Source organism: Thalassophryne amazonica, chromosome 1, assembly GCF_902500255.1.
Source record: "Thalassophryne amazonica chromosome 1, fThaAma1.1, whole genome shotgun sequence".
NCBI classification, from domain to species: Eukaryota; Metazoa; Chordata; class Actinopteri; order Batrachoidiformes; family Batrachoididae; genus Thalassophryne; species Thalassophryne amazonica.
In genome coordinates, this window is record NC_047103.1 from 40,715,472 (window position 1) to 40,737,106 (window position 21,635).

A 21,635-nucleotide genomic window follows, 5' to 3' on the forward strand; every position below is an offset into this window, starting at 1 on the left:
GAATTTTGACTTTTTTGAATTTTTTGGAAAGATTTCTGCTATTAAAAAGTATGATGGAGAATGTCCCATTTAACACAGTAAATTTGCTAAATTGTTCCTCAGAAAAATAATTGCAATGGTGAGTAATATTTTTAAGTAAAAAAAAAAAAAAAAAAAAATCAGGATCTATTTTATATTCAGTATTATGAAATCTATGTTCATTGTAATCTAAATTTTTTAAGTGGCGCTTCTGTGCAGGAGTAAATTAGTAAGAATCAGTTGACATAAAAAAAACAAAAACATTATAATCCACAACCAAAAATGTGGCTAAACAGAGTCTAGCTGCTAGATGTAAATATATTCGTGGTGTACGTTTTCGCAAAATTTGTCCCATAACGAAAAGGACAAACAAAAAAAACATAAAAGAAATCACTCCAAGTAAACGAAAAGGAACCAATAATGAGCATTGTCCTCCTTAGGGGAGCAGTCACTTAAATTTATCCAGATCCAAGAGCTCTCTTATTGTCATATTTAATATGATAATAATAATTTAATTTAATATGCATTCTGCTAGTTCTTGACAAAGACTTGTTAAGTGAGTGACAAGTGTGTTGCTGTTTTAAATGGCACCGTATCCAAGGACCTTCAAGAAACTAGTATGGGGTGATACTGATGGCAAGGATGGGACACTGCAAAGCTTTTGAAAATGTTGTTGAAAATTGGGCATTTTGGCAGTGACCTGAAAGAAAAATTACTTATTCTTTTTTTCCTCTTTCTGGATGGTGGCGTGATTGGTCATTTCACAGCATGAGCGTCTGGGTTCCACTAATATCCAGCTCCTTTCTGTCTGGAGTTGTGATGTTCTCCCTATGTCTGCGTGGGTTCCTATTTCCCCACCATCAAACTATGCACTTTAGATTATTTTCTCCTTGCATATCTGGAGTTGCATTAGGTAATGCATCCAGTGTAAAAACACAAATTATGTAGCTTTTGAAATTTTTGTACCAAAACTGCATTTTCAGGCCTGTATTTGGTGGACACCTGAACATTTAAAATTTTTTTAACAATTCTGTAAATAATTTCATAAGTAATATTTATGTTGTGTGTGTGTGTGTGTGTGTGTGTGTGTGTGTGTATTTATTTATCTATTTGCAGGACTGTTTATTGCATTTAATTACTATGACATTATACAAGTGTCTTTTTTTGTGGTCACTGAAGTCCTTTTTTTAATCATTCATTTGCACCATTTCTGTTGGTCAGCAGTATAGGTTGCAGTCAAAACATGTTCCAGCTTCCATGTCAATCTGATTGCTATTAATATGGATTGAAAATGGCAAGCCCCCAGGTTTCTAATCCAGACTGTATCTTGAATAATTAGACTTTCATATTGATTTGGAGATACACTTGTTTTGTGCTGAATGTTGAAGCTGACCTGATTTCAGGTTACCCACAACCCCCTTTTCTGTCTTCATGGAGCCCTTATTATTAAATTTCATTGAATTTTATTCAGTCATGTAAAACCAATCTATATGCTCCACAAATAAGAAATCACTCAAAAGTTGAGATGATGAAGTTCCTTGTAATAAGTAATGTTTTGTTTTTCTAACTGAGCCTTATTTACTACCGTTGGGTTGTGTTATATGAGTCACTGTTTCATTAGGTGATTGTTGTGTTTGCTGGGACTACGTATGGTTCAACCTGAAATTAGTTTGATTTTTCCTTTGCCCTTCCTTCCAAGTCATTAAGCTTGAGTAAGTTAGCCAGGAGCATGTGACTGCGCTTGCACCCATTTGGTCCTCAGCCCTGTCTTGCTCGGTGATGGCTGAGAATAGGATGTGAACAGGACCTGAGGGTTAACTCGTAAGCCGTACTCTCATCTCCTCCAGACTCCAATCTGTGCTCTTCCAAATACCCCCTTCTTTCCTTCTATTACTGCCTGTCTCTACCATCAAAGGATCAACTACCTCATTCAACACCATAGTTTCACTTAACACTGAGACATTCTCGTCTAGGCTGGAGCCTCTCACACAGTGCCTTCTGCTGCCCCCCCCCCCCCCCCCCCCCCCGACAAAAAAAAAAAAGGAATATGGATGTTTTGGTACAGATGTACTGTTTTTTTTTTCTCCAGACAGAAAAAAGAAGAAAGATTTGACTGGGTGACCATGTGTCTTGTATTCCTCTTTCTTTCTTTTTGACCAACATTTTAAAGAAAATATGAAAGTAAACATTTGCAGTGGCTTTGAGCAAATACACTAGGAGCTTGTTGAATATTTTAAAAATGCGGGATGCCTCTTTGGTATACTGTTGATTTATCTGCATAATCTAGTGCATTGCTCATCCATTTTGGGACCTGTACTGGGTGCAGATGCCAGGGTGTCTTTCCTACATGCTGGAGGGGTCAAAAGTGGTTTAATTGCTAAAACATGCTACAATCAAACCTTACTTTATTTTGTTGTTACTATTAAAAATCCAAGCAACAGTAGCCTAAGTAGCCAAAAGGAAGTTGCACTTTGAAACGAGGCTTCGCAAATCGCATTCAAACAGAAGACCTACTTTACATGTGCCTGCCCAAATAAACCCAATGTTTACTTAAGATCCTCGTGCTTGCACGCACTCTTCCATGCACGAGAGTAACTCATCTCAAACTTGTTGTAAACCGGTGTAAACTGTGCAAAGCTTCGTGGAAGTGCGGAAAGAAAATTTGAAATGTTCAAAATCGTCCAACACGCATTAATTACCTGACGTTCACGTGAACATTACGCAAACAATTAAAAAAACACTTTGTGTGAGTGAGAGTGATTGCGTCAGCACATCACATCAGAGCGCAGCTTGTCTGAGCGATTATACCAAGATGTTAAATCTTGGTATAATCGTACTTTTACAGCTGCTCATAAGAATGAATGAACATGCAACTGTTTTACCAAGTTATTACATATAAACATGACAAATAATTACTTTTTTAGACAGTAACAAATGCTTTCTACACCTCATTCAGCACGCACGAGAGAGAGAGGAAAAGCAGCAGCAGCTGCAACAGTCCTCTATGATTCCGAGAAGCGATTAAGCTGTTTTTCAACAGCCAACTTGCAGAGAAAATGAGTAATCCGCTAGCTAAAAATTATTTTATCTAGCACAGCGAACAGCACGTGGCAGCCAGTGGACAAAGCACGGCGTCCAGCTTGGAATACGCTGGGGGATGTCACAACGATGTGTGCAAGTGTGCGGGCTCAAATTCATGCAATGTGTCAGGGCACCTTAACCACCACCTTGCAGGTGTGGGCAGTAATGGTCCGAATTTCAGCGGGCTGGGAGCGAGACAAAGAAATTAATCCCGCGCAGGGCTCTATCTGGAGTGTTCAAAAGTTAATTTCTTCCATGTAGGGATAGTTACTCTTGAACATTGGTAGACCAAGTGCATTGATGTTAACGTTGTTGAAAAATAATGCAAAAGCAAAATCTTTTGTCCTGTGAATTTCTGGGCGAATGCACTGAGCTTTTAGAAGAACCCTCAGTACTTACGGAAATTTACCACACCCACTAACTAGGAGTGTTTCCTTTTTAATTAACCATGTCCAAATTTGTATAATTTGACATGGAGTAAGTAAAAAATGCGCATAATGGAAATGTATTTTACAAAAAATTATAAAATATTGCACAAATATTTTACGCTTGCATGAAAAAAACAACAGGCAGTTCAGAAAGGCCATATTCAGTACTACTATTCCTAGCTGTACTGCTTGTTGGTCCAGTACTTTTACAGTACTCTTATCTGTACTTTTTGGAGGGACAACAATCAAATTGGAACAGAATTGACATTGGTTTATCTTGTGTATATACAATTTACATGACAATCAAGTGCAACCACATGTTTGGGTGTTTAATTCTCTCACTGTCATCTGTTCTGTGTACGCTCCTCTGAGAGAAAGAGTTCTTGCCTGTTGGCATGCAGACTCCCAGGGAGAGACACAGTCAAGTTCCTTCAGAGCTCCACACACACAATATCCCAGTGAGAGAGGGACAGACAAGCTGCTCAGAACACACACACTCCCAGTGAGAGAGCGAGAGAGAGAAGAATAGTCGTCTTCGTGCTCTGCTCACACACACAGGCTCCACCCGAGAAAGAAAGAGCAAAATTGTGCTCTCTTCTCCATAGCAGTATTAAATTTTCTTAATTTCTTCAGTACCAAAAACTGTACCATTAAGGGGCGGAACTAGGGATGGGTATTGATAAGCTTTTATCGATCCGATTCCTTATCGATTCCCTTATCGATACCTCCTGTGAATTTTGTACTAAAAGTAGGCTTTACAGCTTTTCTATGTATTTCATTGAGTCTTAAAGTAAATAAATATGAAATTGGTCACTGTATCCTTGATCTCTGGACATAAATAAAAATAAACAAAACGGTGTTTCACTTTGAAGTTATTAATTCCGACTGGACTCTATTGTTCTAACTTGACTCGGCAGAGAGCCACGCAGCATTTGGAGCTGTGTGAACAGAACGGAGGACGATTCTTGTTTCTTTCTCGCAACAAGACAGGAGTCCCAGTTCATAACTTTAATCTGCACAAAAGTGACTCACGATTGACATAATCAGGGATGAAAGTGGTGAAAAACACAAAAAGCTGAAACCCAAAATTACCCCCCAACATCACCTGCATGAAAATGTTTGAATTCTAGAAGCTCTGAAATGCAATCTGGGACTATTCCAGACAATAAACTGCAGTGAATGCAGCATCCAATTTGGTGAGGAAACAAAAACTTTCCTTATTCAAATTCATTCCAGTAGTATTCTGCTCTTACTAGGATGCAGTAGTTTTCTAGCTTGGCAGATAGTTCTGGAGGAAATCACTGAAGAAATTAACACATTGAAAATATGGTTTGACCAAAACAAACTCATTAAACTTAAATAAGACAGGGATGAAATGGAGGTGTAAGAGTCACTAGGTGTCCACAGGAAACAGTTATTTATTTCGGTATGTATGTATGTATTTATTTATTTATTTATGTTCATTGTTAGTTGGTTTTATATTTTCTGTTGTGTTTTTACTCAGGTTCTTTTTGTCTCTCTCAAATTGTATATAATAACTAATCATTAGATTAGTTATTATTGCTATTATTGTTGTGGTTGCTATTATTATTAATATATAAACAAAAATAAATTTAAAAAATATTACAGTGCACCCGAACGTGCTGACAGCTGCAACAGCTTAATGCTAACTTTAACATTGAAAACGCCATAGACATGCTAACGCGTTAGCATCGGTCCCATTTTTAAGTGATAAAATACATCTATCAACTGTTTCAGAAGACCATAACAGGTCAGTTTAACATAAAAAAGGCAAATAATACTCAGATATATGCTCTTTAGAGTTTTAGTGAGGGAAAATTAAGATAAAGCGAAAGAAAAAAATGACTCAATGAAGCAATAGATCAAAGCACTGCTTCAATCTGCGAATCACTGCTTCAATTGGTTCAAGGTTCAAAGCAAAGCCACGCTGCAGAAAAGTTGATTACAGACCCGTTGCAGGGTCTGTAACCAATGTAGAGAAATTATAATTTTCCTGACAAACACCCCCAAAAACAATGGTCACTCTGAAGGACCGATAAGGTAATCGTTAAGCAAAAAGCTTATTGATGTCGGTGGATCGAATCATTTCTAGTGATTCATTCATAGTTCATACAACACTTTTTCTGAAATTATAGGCCACATGACGTACAGAAAGTGTTGCATGACATTCTAAAATGCATGGCGCAGTATGTGTGTACAGAGGAAGAGATTGAGAGCTTCTTAAACCTCATGATTTATGTTGTGACAATATTGGATTTGAAAAAAACAATGAAATGCCAAGATTTTATTATTTTTATTACATTAATTATCTAAGTATTTTTAAGTAGTAACTCCCTTCGGCTGCTCCCTTGTTTGCACTCGGGGTCGCCACAGCAAATCCAAGGTGGATCTGCATGTTGAATTGGCACAGGTTTTACGCCGGATGCCCTTCCTGACGCAACTCCACTTCACATGGAGAAATGTGGCAGGGGTGTGATTTAAACCGGGCTGAAACCAAGTGCACTGACCACTTGGCCACCACCCCTGCCATGTAAGTATTTCTAAGTAAGTGCAGAAAACATGAAAAGCTCAAAAATGACATTGAAAAATGAGATGTTGAGGGCTCGCAATTTAATCTAGTTGTACTAGATCTCAGTGGTCTCTGACCACTCATTTATTAGGTTTACATTTATGTTGCCACGTTTAGTGCAGCAAAAGCCTTGCCTACTTCTGTGGCAACGCATTAATCCCTCAACTATGACGGAAGTTGAAGCTAGACTGCCTGAAATTTTGGCTTCACGTTTGGATAATGATCAGTCTTGCGGATGGCTTGAATTCAGTGCCCAAGGCTACACTGGATAAGGTTGCACCTCCTCTTTTAAGGCCACGCCTTCCCAAGGCACACTCGCCTTGGTTCAGTGGTTACTTGCGTGACCTTAGGCAGAAGGCTAGAGGTATGGACCAGAAATGACGTAGTTCCAAATTTGAGGTGTTCCACCTTGCATGGCGTGATGCTATCTTAGATTATAAGCATGCACTCCTGGCTACAAAGCGGGCCTATTCTGATTTGATCAATAAAAACAAGCGTAACTCAAAGTTTTTGTTTGAAACTGTAACTTTTCTCATTCATGGATGGCCACCTGTTACTCACTCTCCCTTTTCAGCACAGGACTTCTTGGACTATTTCGAGAAGAAAATTGAGGATATTAGGTTGAGCATATCTCAGCAGGCCTTGGTCCAACCACCGCATACTGCTATGGAGGTGGATGGTCCCACTGAGGTGTTACCCAGCTTTACAGATTTTGATGGTATCTCGCTAGGCACACTGACGAAGCTCGTGACGTCTACTAAAAGCACAACCTGCTTATTTGATCCCATACCAACGAAACTGTTTAAGGACCTGTGGCCCACTCTTGGGCCAACTGTGCTGGAAATTATGAATCTCTCATTAACTTCTGGATCTCTTAATAAATGTTTCAAGTCTGCAGTGATTAAACCATTGCTTAAGAAATCCAATCTCGACCCTAGTGTATTGAAAAAATATAGACAGATATCAAATCTATCATTTTGTTCTAAAATCCTGGAAAAAGTGGTTTAGTGACAGCTCGTGGACGACCTCACTGAAAATAATCTTTTTGAGCCATTGCAGTCTGCTTTTAGAAAATATCACTCCACAGAGACTGCACTTACTAAAGTTGTGAATGACCTTTGCGAGCAGTGGACTCGGATATCACTGCAGTCTTGGTGCTGTTGGGTCTTAGTGCTGCGTTTGATACTGTGGATCATCATATTTTACTCAATAGGCTGGAGAATCTTTTTGGGATTACGGGAACTGCCCTTGCATGGTTGACGGCATACCTGTCCAGTCGTTCTTACTGTGTGTTGTGCAATGGCACTTCTTCTGATCTTAGGGATATGAAGTTTGGGGATCCACAGGAATCCGTTTTAGGCCCCCTGCTTTTTCCCTTTATGTAGCACCCCTTGGGAATATACTGCGGCGTTTTGGGATTGCCTTTCATTGCTATGCAGATGACACCCAATTGTACATGCTGATAACCGCTGGTAATCTCATTAACATAAAATCTTTGGAAGATTGCCTTGCATCAGTGAGAAGTTGGATGTCTAGTAACTTCCTACTTTTAAATTCTGATAAGACTGAAGTGATGGTTCTTGGTCCAGCGAGGTATCAGCATAAATTTGATCAGCTAGCGCTTATCTTAGGTTTGTGTGGTATACATCATATGGATAAAGTGAGGAATCTTGGGGTAATTTTTGATCCTATATTGTCTTTTGACCTCCACATTAGAGACATTGCGAGGACTGCTTTCTTCCATTTGCGAAATATAGCGAAGATTCGTCCCATCCTGTCTATGGCCAATGCTGAGACTTTGATTCATGCATTTGTCTCTTCTAGATTGAACTATTGTAATGCCCTATTTTCTGGTTTACTGCAGTCCAGGATTAGGAGTCTTCAACTGGTTCAAAATGCTGCTGCCAGACTTTTGACACAAAGCAGAAAATTTGACCACATTATGCCTGTTTTGGCATCCCTGCACTGGCTTCCAGTCTCTGCAAGATCGGATTTTGAAGTACTGTTATTAGTTTATAAGATTGTTCATGGACTTGCACCTCCCTATCTGGCTGACCTGGTAAGCCCCTATGTACCAGCTCGAGCCCTGCGTTCACATGTTATGTTGTGTGAAGTGCCTTGAGGCGATCTCATCGTGAATTGGCACCATATTAATTAATAAATTTGAATTTGAATTTACTAGTATACTGTAGATTTTAGTACCGCCAGCATTATTTAAAGTTTTCTGTCTGCATGAAACACTTTGAAATGTTTTCATTGGCTATGTATGTCTTTTTACCCGATTGATTGATTGATTGATTGGTAGAGGGGCTTTGTTGAACATGCACAAATTGTACGTAAGACAGTAAGATCTTAATAATGAATGTAAAAAACAATTTTATATATATATATATATATATATATATATATATATATATATATAAATTCAATTTTACCTTTATTTAACCAGGTTAGTCTCATTGAGATCGAGATGTCTTTTGCAAGGGAGACCTGGACAGTTATAAAGTTTCCAATTCACCTAACCTGCTTGTCTTTCAATGTGCAAGAAAACTAGAGCACCTGGAGGAAACCCACAGAAACACTGGGAGAACCATAGACATCCCATAATAGACAGGTATTTTGGTCACGTGACCCAGAGCGCTGAGCGGCCTATCTTGAAACGTTGAAGCGCTGCAGCGGTCTCGCACTGTCAGTGGAAAATGCATGCTCTGCGCCTGTAATCACTGTAGATTCTCTGGATGATTGCTCTGCCGTTATTTACATTTAAGATGTGAAAACTTGTACTTAGGTCAATTCAGATATGTAAGTTCATTTTCTGAAGTCAAATTTATCATAACTGTTGATCCTTTCTCCCTATAAGGCTGCAAATGGAGTGTAACGTGGGGCTCCTGTCAATAGAAAACTCATGTTATCAGTCAACTCTCTGGCTGTTTCCTCTTTTTTTTTTTCTCTGTGCTTTAACAGCGAAGGATTAGAACAAATCATTGCCTTGCATTGGGGTAAATGGTAAATGGACTGCATTTATATAGCGCTTTTCCATGTGCATCAGACACTCAAAGCGCTTTACAATAATGCCTCACATTCACCCCGATGTCAGGGTGCTGCCACACAAGGCGCTCACCACACACTAGGGGATTAAGGATCTTGCCTAAGGGCCCTTAAGCCCCTTTCACACTGGGGCTGCTTCCAGTTGCTTCCTGTGGTGTCATGACGACGCAGGAATATCTGCGCCAGGTGCTCACAGCAGGGGGCAGAGAGGAGGTGAGAACGCAGCCTGCAGGTTCTCTGCACAGAGAAGTCAGAGTGCACAGTTTGGCTGCAGACAGACTGTGCACTCTGACTTCTCATCTACTTTATATTTGTTCTTGTGCAGAGCTGCAGGGCTGCGCTCTGAGTTCTGTTATAGTTTATCTTTCCTCGTTTGACCGCGAGATGCACGTGCACTCGTGCGCGTGAGCGAACCGTCCGTAAGCACATGTGGAGATGTCTGGAGTTGTACTTGATGTTGACATGTCCTGTCTCAGGACTTACGTCCTTTTTTTAACTGTGATGTGAGAGTTTGAGCAGAGAACAAGGAACTAATGCTTGCAGCCAGACTTTTTTTTTTTTTCTTTTAATTGTTCACATGTGCGCGCGTGAACGAACGTCCATGAGTGAACTAGAGATGTCCGGACTTTTTACTGGATATTTCTGGCAATCAGTCTGAGAGTAGGACTTTTATGGATTTTATTTAAACACATTTGTGAAAGAGGAAAAGCTGCTGCTGCCTCAAAGTGTGTCTCTTCACCAGACAGCTCCACACAGAGAAGGAGCTGAGCTGCAATCAGCATTTTTTTTCTGTTTTTTTTTTTTTTTGTTTTTTGTTTTTTCTTTCAGTGTGTAGTTTTTACTGCATTAAGTACACAGTATAAAAACAATCCTGCATGATTTATACTGCGGGAACAATGGAACACAGCAGGAATCATAAATTGGCTTCCAAGTCACGCCAGGTAACGCCTCTTTGCCCCGAGTTGCGCTGGAACCACTTCCTTTCTGCGTCGAGCACAGGACATCAAAAAATTAAACTGGTTTAATTTTTCGGCGCCCGACTTGCTTCCTCCTTTGCGCCCCTCGCGCTGTTGTGGCGCCAAGCTGCATTGTCTCAGTACTAAGTTGCTTCCACGCGTCGTCGTCAAAATGACTCGCGGAGGAACTGGGAGCACCCCAGGTGTGAAAGGGGCTTTAGTGATTTTCCGGTCAGGCTGGGATTTGTAGCAAGGATCCTCTGGTCTCAAGCCCAACAGCTTAACCACTAGACCATCACCTCCCCCAGTGTTTTAATTAGGATACCAATTAACAACTGCAATTATAAAGAAGACAATGCTCATACGGTTGAGAGTATTTTAGCATTGCGTTATATTTAATGTATGGCATCAAAGCCTGCTTTGTTTTGTTTCATTTATTTCCTTTTCATTTAATCAAAGATACCACATGTGGTTTCTTGCCAACCCTGTGTCCATGGCTCACTGAAAATAGTGTTTTTAAATTGCAGGTTTGTGATTTGTATGTTTTTTTGAGGGGTGGGGTGGGGTCTTGGGGATTGTGACACTCGTGGCACATGGGTGAGGTGGTTGTGTACACTGTTTAACCCTGCTTCAACGGCTCCCAAGCCCTTTTCATTATTCACATAGGCCTTTGTATACAGTCAGAATCCTGTTAGGATAAGACAGGGAGTTATCTGGGCTCTATTACACTCTTTTGGTGGCCCTCACAGGGATTGAGACTCTGGTGGAAAAGAGAGAACAGGAGGACTGGAGAGAGAGGTTTGTGCGTGTCTGTTGTAGTAGTCTGTGTTTTGCTCCATTTGAATGAGTCAGACTTCTTGTGTTACCATAATCCTTTCTCTCTCTCGACACACACACACACACACACACACACACACACACACACACACACACACACACACACACACACACACACACACACACACACACACACACACACACACACACACGACAGCTGTGTTTGGTTAGGTAAATGCCTGTGGGTTAACCCCCCCTCCAGTCTTGCCTTCATCCCACCCACCAGTGGGACCTTTATTTAGTTTTTTCCACTTCCCAACCTCCTGCTGGTGCAGCTTCACCCAACCTACCTTATATCTACGTCCTAAGCACCCATATCTGCAACACTGGAGAGTCTGACCCCATTTATAATTCTCCCTGTGTCATTTAAGATGACAATATCAAATATGGATCTGTGACTAGTAGCTTTTCATTGTACCCCTCTTACACAGACAGTCTGAGGCCTATTGTTGTGCCAACAATATGTGGTTCTTTGAATATATATCTGCATTCAACTCTTTCTTGCATTGTACCATCTTGCTGATAATGTTCACTACCTTAAGGAAGTACACCTGTATAGTCCCTGAGGCCCACTGCAGTGGTGCTGGATTCTGTAGCATGCAAAGGATGAGAGTCTACAACTTCCCCTGGATGGGATGCCAGTCTACTGCAGGCTACTTCCCCAGCTAAAGGTTGGCTGGATAGGCTGGGACATTGTGTCTTGTCCATGGACACAGGCAGGTAGTGTGACTGGGAATCAATCCCAAGTCTGTGTATTGGCAGTCCAACTTCTAGTCAGGGCAAAAATGGGATATTCTTAAGTTTTCTTTGTTGTCCTATTGTTTTTTTTCCTCTTTCTCATATAGCCTAGTTACAAATGCATTATAAATGGAGCTTTTACTGGGCAGTTATGCCCACTGTCATTTTGTATCCTCAGCTCTAAAGTCTTATCCTGGTGACTGACAGCAAATTATCCCACGTTTCACTTGCAGGTTTCTTTATCTTTTCTATTGGCACAAAGCTCACAAGGAAAAAATTGGTTATTTGCATTTCTTGAGACTGACAGTGAACTGCGTCTGTCATAAATAATGGACAGCCAGAAAGGACACAAATATGAGGCATCGAGGACTGTTGTTACAGGAAATGGCTCCTGTCAAATGCAATAGGTTTGAGACTTTTTACCACCACAGAACATGAAGAAACTTGAGCACGACACAATGCTGTTTAAATGTATTCTGTTTTTTTTTTTTTTTTTGAGAAGATAGGGGAGAATCTGCTCTGTTGCATGTTGAAGTGAATATGCGTTGTGTTGGCCATTCATTATCTTGCAAAATTAGTGAGGTTTTTGCACCCAATAGTAATCACTAACACATTAATCAGAAATTTCACAGTTTTCGAATTGGCACTGTTCAGGCCACAAAGAAAGTGTACCAGAATTCAAAAGTGGACAGAGTGTTTCCATCTCTGGTTGTCTGTTTGTTTCGGCCTGGTGCAGTGGTGTATAGTTGATCTGTGATCCCATACAGCGCACACATGATTGTTTGGCACCCATGTGGACTGTGGCTAAATTGCAAAGTTTAGTATTGCGAGGCACAGATTTATTGTCATGGTAACTTGTTTTTAAAGTAACTGTATATAAATCTCAATTCCAAAATTGCAGTGAAATCAAAGTTGTATTAGAGAAAAAGCAGTTGTGCTTTCACATGAAGAGATTTAAAAGCAGATGGCGTGTGCCACTCATAGACTGTATACTCTGCTGAATACCGCTCCACTTGAGGCAGCTTGTGAAGCTCAGTGCATGTTGCTGTCCCTAATTTTGTTAAGTGGTGTGCCTGCTTGGGAGGACTAATATTTTTTATCCTCATAGTTCTGTATAAATAAAGTTTATGCAGAACTCACCAGATAAGAATTTGAAGATATAAACTCAGTTCTGCCTAATTTCTTTCCTTTTTAAAATTAGTTTTAATGATGTTGACAAAGGCCTTTTTTATTCAAAAATGCTGTTCATATTGCATTTAATATAACACACACACACACACTCTTCTTCAACCGCTTAGTCCAATTAAGGGTCGCGGCGGGCTGGAGCCTATCCCAGCAGTCATAGAGCGTGAGGCGGGGTACACCCAGGACAGGACGCCAGTCTGTCACAGGGTCACAAACAGACAAACAAACACATTCACACCCATTCGCACATCTACAGACAATTTAAAGATTCAAATCCACCTAACCCGCATTTCTTTGGATGTGGGAGGAAACCAGGGCACCCGGAAGAAACCCACGCAAACACAGGGAGAACATGCAAACTCCACACAGAAAGGCCACAGGCGGGGATTGAACCCATGACTTTCTCGCTGTGAGGCAACAGTGCTAACCACTAAGCCACCATGCTGCCCAATTTAATATAACAGTTAAATTTTATTTAAATATATCTATTTGAACTTCAAACACCTTTTTTTGCTTAGGACCATGGGCAAAAGTTTCCTGTTTTCATAAAAGTTCTTTTAAAAATGAAAAGGAAAGTTTTCTAAGGTGCTCCCCCCTCTGTCCCTTTTTTCAATCAAAAAATGATCCAGTCTGTGACATAAATCGTGATTCATGAGTTTTATGATTTGTTACACCCTTACAGTTCAGATGGCACGAAGTGGCAAATACACCAACCTTGGTTTGGAATGCTACGTCAGGACTTTCAATGTTTCATTTCCTTCTATAAGGGTTTTTGTGGCACATTGGGTTCTTGTTTTCTCTGGTTTTGCTCTGTTCTGAGAAGAAGTCAAAGAGCAGGATCAGCGATGGCAGGCTCCACACTCACTATGCCACCCTGCTTCCTGTGGGATAATTAGAGCCAGTTCTGAAATGCTCTTGATGTCAGCTTCAAACCCACAGCTCTCAGGTCTGGGGCCAAGCTTCACTTGGGTTCCTCCCCAGCCACATGGGCGACAGCAGCACCTACAGTCAACACAGCTGCCTGTGACTTAATGCATTCCTCTTTTTCTAAGTGCAGTTATTTATAAGGTTGCCTTGTGTACAGAGTCTTGGGTACAGTTTGTCGAGGGCTTCGGCGATCAGTAAGTTGCAGAGAATATACGAAGCAACCCGAACCTGCACTGTCCTATGTTTTCATTTCTCATCCTGCTCTCATTTTCTCTGCACAGCTCAGAGGCCTGCAAATCTGAAAGACCTGGCTAACCCATTTCTATCAATGCTCAGTGGAGCCACTGGATCATCTACACACTTTTCCTTCTGTGTCTTACAGGCTGACTTTATGGAGTCAGACACCCTCTCTACTTTTAAGATTAGGCTTAAAACCTTCCTTTTTGCTAAAGCTTATAGTTAGGGCTGGATCAGGTGACCGTGAACCATCCCTTAGTTATGCTGCTATAGACTTAGACTGCTGGGGGGTTCCCATGGTGCACTGAGTGTTTTTCTCTTTTTGCTCTGTATGCACCACTCTGCATTTAATCATTAGTGATTGATCTCTGCTCTCTTCCACAGCATGTCTTTTTCCTGGTTCTCTCCCTCAGCCCCAACCAGTCCCAGCAGAAGACTGCCCTTCCCTGAGCCTGGTTCTGCTGGAGGTTTCTTCCTGTTAAAAGGGAGTTTTTCCTTCCCACTGTCGCCAAGTGCTTGCTCACAGGGGGTCGTTTTGACCGTTGGGGTTTTTCCGTAATTATTGTATGGCCTTGCCTTACAGTATAAAGCGCCTTGGGGCAGCTGTTTGTTGTGATTTGGCGCTATATAAATAAAATTGATTTGATTTGATTTATTCCCTCTCCCCAACTGGTTTTGGTTTCTTTCCTCAGCATAGTAGTTTGTCTGCTTTCTTTCCAAATTGTTCCGACTTTAATTTTTGTCTCTTTACAAACACATTCAGTTTGGATTGGTGGGTTGATGTGAATCAATGATTCACGGATGCCCCCTGGACGCCTCGCTGGAGAGGTATTCCGGGCACGTCCCACTCAAGGAGGCCCCGGGGAAGACCCAGGACACACTGGAGGGACTACATCTCTCGGCTGGCTTGGGAACGCCTTGGGGTTCCCCCGGAGGAGCTGGAGGAGGTGTGTGTGGATCGGGAGGTCTGGCCGGCTTTGCTTGAGCTGCTGCCCCCGCGACCCGACTCCGGATAAAGCGGAAGAAAATGGATGGATGGATGGGTTGATGTGAAAATATTGCTATGTCCAATCCTAAGATCTTACTTTAAAAACTGATTTGTCACTTTCAAATATTGCTATTATTCATGAAGTCTATAGAATATGAAAAAAGGAAACGTGACATCCACTTGATTTTTGTGGAATTATCAACCCCATGCCTCAAACGAAAAAATAAATATAATTTATAGCACTGCGTATCTGGAAGCAAGTAACTACTCTCTTCACCGTCGGTAAGACAATTATTTTTGATTAATTATAAATGTGACTATTTTGATGATAAAATTGCCTGTTCACAGATTTGTTTAGTATAGTATCAAACCATTCTTTCTTGCTTTAGTTAAAAAATTGCACATTGTTTTCTCTGATCCTGTTTATGGAAAATCCAAAATTAACGCATGAAGAGCATTTATTATATACACTCAACAAAAATATAAACGCAACACTTTTGGTTTTGCTCCCATTTTGTATGAGATGAACTCAAAGATCTAAAACTTTTTCCACATACACAATATCACCATTTCCCTCAAATATTGTTCACAAACCAGTCTAAATCTGTGATAGTGAGCACTTCTCCTTTGCTGAGATAATCCATCCCACCTCACAGGTGTGCCATATCAAGATGCTGATTAGACACCATGATTAGTGCACAGGTGTGCCTTAGACTGTCCACAATAAAAGGCCACTCTGAAAGGTGCAGTTTTATCACATAGCACAATGCCACAGATGTCGCAAGATTTGAGGGAGCGTGCAATTGGCATGCTGACAGCAGGAATGTCCACCAGAGCTGTTGCTTGTGTATTGAATGTTCATTTCTCTACCATAAGCCATCTCCAAAGGCGTTTCAGAGAATTTGGCAGTACATCCAACCAGCCTCACAACCGCAGACCACGTGTAACCACACCAGCCCAGGACCTCCACATCCAGCATGTTCACCTCCAAGATCGTCTGAGACCAGCCACTCGGACAGCTGCTGAAACAATCGGTTTGCATAACCAAAGGATTTCTGCACAAACTGTCAGAAACCGTCTCAGGGAAGCTCATCTGCATGCTCGTCGTCCTCATCGGGGTCTCGACCTGACTCCAGTTCATCGTCATAACCGACTTGAGTGGGCAAATGCTCACATTCGCTGGCGTTTGGCACGTTGGAGAGGTGTTCTCTTCACAGATGAATCCCGGTTCACACTGTTCAGGGCAGATGGCAGACAGCGTGTGTGGCGTCGTGTGGGTGAGCGGTTTGCTGATGTCAGTGTTGTGGATCGAGTGGCCCATGGTGGCGGTGGGGTTATGGTATAGGCAGGCGTCTGTTATGGACGAAGAACACAGGTGCATTTTATTGATGGCATTTTGAATGCACAGAGATACCGTGACGAGATCCTGAGGCCCATTATTGTGCCATACATCCAAGAACATCACCTCATGTTGCAGCAGGATAATGCACGGCCCCATGTTGCAAGGATCTGTACACAATTCTTGGAAGCTGAAAATGTTCCAGTTCTTGCATGGCCGGCATACTCACCGGACATGTCACCCATTGAGCATGTTTGGGATGCTCTGGACCGGCGTATACGACAGCGTGTACCAGTTCCTGCCAATATCCAGCAACTTCGCACAGCCATTGAAGAGGAGTGGACCAACATTCCACAGGACACAATTGACAACCTGATCAACTCTATGCGAAGGAGATGTGTTGCACTGCATGAGGCAAATGGTGGTCACACCAGATACTGACTGGTATCCCCCCCCCCCCCCCCAATAAAACAAAACTGCACCTTTCAGAGTGGCCTTTTATTGTGGGCAGTCTAAGGCACACCTGTGCACTAATCATGGTGTCTAATCAGCATCTTGGTATGGCACACCTGTGAGGTGGGATGGATTATCTCAGCAAAGGAGAAGTGCTCACTATCACAGATTTAGACTGGTTTGTGAACAATATTTGAGGGAAATGGTGATATTGTGTATGTGGAAAAAGTTTTAGATCTTTGAGTTCATCTCATACAAAATGGGAGCAAAACCAAAAGTGTTGCGTTTATATTTTTGTTGAGTAGTTACAACTATATGCGCGCTTGGCTGATTTCCGGTCTATTTTCCATTATCAGACCGTTACCATGACAATCGGTCCAGATCGCATATCAGGTTTGCAACTTTTTTTTTTTTTTTTACATTTTCACAATGCGAAATGAAACAAAACAAAAAGGGAACAAAGGAATTATGAGCAATGAAGAGGACCATTTTCTGAGCAAATTTTATTACACTGACGAGTTTGAATCGAGGAATTAACAGCAAATGAGCTTTAAGTGGACATGCCAACAAGATGAAAACACAGCTCAGAACAGCCATATAATGAAGTAATATCAGACATTAATGTTTTTTGCTTGGACTAAGTGCGGCGAGGTCCATACTGTCAACTCCTCAGCCTTATATTTTCACACACAGCCCTCACGCTCGGTTAATAATCCTTTACTATCTAACATTCCTAGCACAGTGGATTACTCTTATTTTTTTAAGTGAGGCAATTGTTTATGAATGTTTGATGCCATCTAATAGGTGTTAAAACAAGCAGCTGTACTGAGCACAGCTGACAGACTACACAGTGCATGAGCCTCTTCCATGTTCCCACAGCTGAATCAGTTTTTTACTGTTCCTTCTGATTTGATAAGAAAGTGCCAAAAGAGAATTCCAAGTGATGATGAAGCTTCAGAAAACCCTGTACCAGCACAAAGAAGCTGCTTATCTGTGCTGCACTCTGCACTAGAGGTTTAACACCATTTATCATGGCTCTCATGATTATTTATCGTTGCAGTGATTTTTCGCAATAATGATACAAATTCAGCATTATTATTATTATTTTTAGGAAATGCAGACATTTTGGAGGAAAAAGAACGCTTGGGAATGCATGATGAGAGGTAAGCTGTGTAATGTTGATACAGATGTCCAGCATAAGCCATTTTCACTGTAAGTTCAGCTGGAGGTGAAAAACTATTTTATCAGCAATTTTAATCATTATCCTTACAACTAAATGCTTGCTTGACATCATCCATGAAATTCCTTGCCAACAGTGCATGTTTGCTGCTTAAGAAAATTACATAAGCCATTTGCCCAATTACCATCAAGTGCCAGTTTTCTGTCAATGGCCTGATCACTTAATCAATTAATTGTTTCAACTGTAGTTGTTTTAGTATGCTGTGGTTACACTGTACAAGTGCAATGTTGTATCATTAAAGGACATGTCGTACAGAAATCATAGCGACTTAGATTTAGACTGTTAGTGACCATTCGATGACATACAGGGATTACTTTGTGCACTTCCATGACCTGTCTCAAAGTGTATGGCATTGGCAGTAAACAACTAGGGAGACTGCTGAAAACAGAGTACTCAGTGTTGTTGCCAGCATTTGCGTAGCTTTGAGGAAACGTCCCAGTGCGCACTTCAACGGAATGTAGCTGCTAATGTTAACAACAGAGCCGCAGATTATTTGGAAAGATTACATAAGTATAATGTCGTGTTATGATGACTCGTTTATAAGTGATAACTGTTCATTTTGATGCATTCATGGTAAAACCAGCAGCTGCTCTCCACTGTGAGAAAAATTGTGTGTGCATGTCCATTAATCATAAACGCAGCCTGTTAAAAACAGTCTCTGTTAATGCTCAGCTTTGTGCACGCTTATAAGGGCCCCTTCACACATGATATGAGTAAGTACAAATCAGGGCGAATCACGGCGAAACAGCTCGTATGAACGAATCACGAAAACATCTACCCAATGTCGGGAGGGACACATGGTCGGTTTTGTGCATGAAACCATCGCAGCGGGAACACAGTACAAGCAGCTGGAGCATGTGTAATGACATCGCACAGCTGCTGTGGAAAAAAAAATACATGCCACCCATGGGATTTGAACCTGCAATTTACAAAAGCTCTGATTGCCAGCCAGAAAGTTTACCACTGCACTACCACTGCTGTCCTATGAAAGGTGCAGAAAAATACCTTAAATCAACAAGGAGATAGATGTATTTAAAAAAATAAATAAAACCACAAACCATAAAAACATCGCATTTTATTTAATCCCTCTTATCGAGCGAACAATACAAGTATGAACCGTCTATTCCTCTGTAGATGACCCATAGTCACAGACGTACAGTCATGTAATGACATGAATGATGCAGTGTACTCTTATCATGTCCACAACACATGCATGATTCACATGCACAGCACATGTTGTGGGGGGAGCTGACACTCTGGCATGCCACATATGCATTGCCGTTTTGCAACGCCACACTTGTGGGGGCACTCGACAAATTTCACAGCCAGCTCGACAGTGATCATCTGCACACTATTTTTGTGCTAACAGTGCGAATGGCCACACATTTTCTAAATGCCAAGAAAGCGGTGTTAGATGTTCGCTCACTCACGCACTACATACCTTCTGTCTTGCAAGAATAAATTGCATATATGTGTGTTAATGTTCAGAAATGGTTCTGCCAGTGTGGCACTTACCATTACTATATATGCAGACAGGGGAAAAAATTTGGAAATTTGGAATTTGGCCAACACCTGCTGTGAGAGGGATCGAATGGTCTCTCACAAGGCACACTATGTCTTTCAGCCACTGGTGTGTGCACATAGTTGTAGCAATAGGTGTACGAGCCGTTGCAGGCAGCTCCGATTTTACTCGTACTGCATACGATTCCTGCTTCATGCGCTATTCAGCCACATTTGTGCTATGTGTGAAGGGGCCCTAAGTGTTGTCATTGATATAACTGTGAAAAATAAGAAATACATCTGTGTGATCAGGAAGCCTGAAAACCAGCAGAGAGTTCCAGGTGTACGTTCACAGTGGGAGCTATGACGGGGTTAAAACAGCGTGCTGCTCCGGTAGACAGCAGACTCCACACACATTGAGATCCAAAATCTGACAGATTCTCTCAAAGTAAAATTTTAAATAACAAAGCCTACCAGCTCCACTGACGAGAACAAAATACAAAAGGAAAAAACTGAACAGTGTACTCACCCACTTGCAGAATGTTTTCCACGAATAAATGTGTAAAGTCCACAGCATCAAAGAAGTCATCACGCACAGATCCTGCGCAGTTGCCAGCCGGAGAATAATGTCAAGGTTCATACCCTCAAAGATGTCCCGACTGGCATCATCACACATGGATGGTGCACGATCGCCAGCCAGAGAACCATCTCCGGGTCCACACCATCTTCCTGTGGACAGATGTCCTCCATGGTTCCGCTGTGATTAAGCCAACCTCTGTGCACAGGGGCTCACCACAGCCACCAGCATCAGCTGTTTTCCATTGTGATCCTAATTTAGAAAAAGAAGAAAAAGGATAATCCCAGCTGGTGCGGACAGGTTTGTCCAGCCCACCTCCCATGAACCACAGCTTCTGGACTCTCTTGGCCACTTCCAAAACCAGTTCGCCTTATCATCTCCGCTATTTTGGCATCCTCCCACGGCAGCTCCGCCATCAGTTCCTCACAAAGTTCTCTCACGATTCTGGCACATTCGATAGAAGGCCCATTATCTCCTGAATGTAACATATTCTGTCTTTTTCCAGTGTAAGAAATACATCTACATATTCAGGTAGCTTGTAAAAACAGTGTCAAGGAGATGTTTCACGTGTGTGTTCATGGTGGCAGTAAAACAACGTCCTGTGATGCAGACAGCAGAGTCAGCACACGTAGGATCCAAAATCTGACAGACTCATCTTCAACCGCTTTTCTGGGTTCGGGTCGTGGGGGCAACAGCTCCAGTAGGGGACCCCAGACTTTCCTTTCCTGTGCCACATTGACCACCTCTGACTGGGGGATCCAGAGGCGTTCCCAGGCCAGTGTGGAGATTACAATCTCTCCACCTAGACTCTCAAAAAAAAATGTAAGACTTTCAGGTTGAAGTGTGTCATCTCCTCTCTGTACGTACATCCTCAGAAAATACCAAACCATTGCTATAATGAAAGCAAAGAAGCTTCATTACCAGAAGTAGCAGCGTTTGTTTCATTCTGTCTGTCAGGCATCAGGATGTTTCTGCATTTGCTAAAATGTCCGTCAAACTGTGAGAGATGCCGAATAAGATGTTTTCCAGAAATTGCTCTGCTGGCTCCCTGAGCAAGAGGAATAAATGGCAATAAAATACATCAGCGACCAATAATTGTTACCGTATGTGTACAGATAGACTTACTGTCATGGATACTTTGGTGGTGTTACTAATCAGAACGTTAAATAACGTGTGACATGTCCTTTAAAAGACTTGGTAATGAGCATTATATTTTGTTGCCTAAAAAATCATACACAACGTCAGAATGTCTGAATGAATTTGTTTAGAAGCCTGGGGAATATAATTAATGGGCCTCTGATATAGACATCATAAATATGTCCCATTTGTATGTAGAGGAGACATTTGGAAGTATAAGTACTGGTGTCTGCAACATTGGTGTCACTTATAGCTGGTATTGAAATGAAAAGAAAATCTGCGGTGTGCACGTTCCTTTTTCTCATTTTAGGTTTAATTTCACAATTTTCCTTCATCGCAAGACTGTTCATATCTCT

The 21,635-nt window shown here is 41.5% G+C and overlaps 1 protein-coding gene across 1 annotated transcript in view; it reads left to right on the forward strand.

Annotated features, from left to right (window-relative positions):
• dipk2ab (divergent protein kinase domain 2Ab) overlaps window positions 1-21,635 on the forward strand; it is a 116,369-nt gene that overhangs the window by 46,815 nt on the left and 47,919 nt on the right. The window lies entirely within an intron of this gene.